This window comes from Penaeus monodon, chromosome 21 (genome assembly GCF_015228065.2).
Source record: "Penaeus monodon isolate SGIC_2016 chromosome 21, NSTDA_Pmon_1, whole genome shotgun sequence".
NCBI lineage: Eukaryota > Metazoa > Arthropoda > Malacostraca > Decapoda > Penaeidae > Penaeus > Penaeus monodon.
In genome coordinates this window covers 36,840,642-36,841,069 of record NC_051406.1, presented here as the reverse complement: position 1 = coordinate 36,841,069, position 428 = coordinate 36,840,642, and positions in this window count along the sequence as shown.

Below are 428 nucleotides of genomic sequence, written 5' to 3'. Positions count from 1 at the left end.
GCCACCTCTGGTACAATTTTCGTCGACCTGAGGGAGACCTGAAGGTCTTGCGCATGAGGAGGTTCATGTCCTGGAGTCTGGATCAGGTGCTTCCCATTTACACTGATTGCCATGTGCGCATGGTTCTACTCTGATCCACATTGAAATATTGCAAGTCTTTTGTACTTTTTTCCCATAAGTTCACAGTCACACTTCGAGAGATAATGCAATCCAATCTCGATTCCAAAGTTTGCAACAGAATTAAAAACCTTTAAACACTCGTAAACGAACTTGACAAAATAACACTACCGAAACACCTTCGAGCGTAAAATACCTAAATGCTGACGATAAAACGGTACAATGAGAACAAGTCGCTTAAAACTACAATAAAACCCCTTGCACGAAGCGACCATAAAACATTATGTAGAAACTCTAAATCGCACAAAATA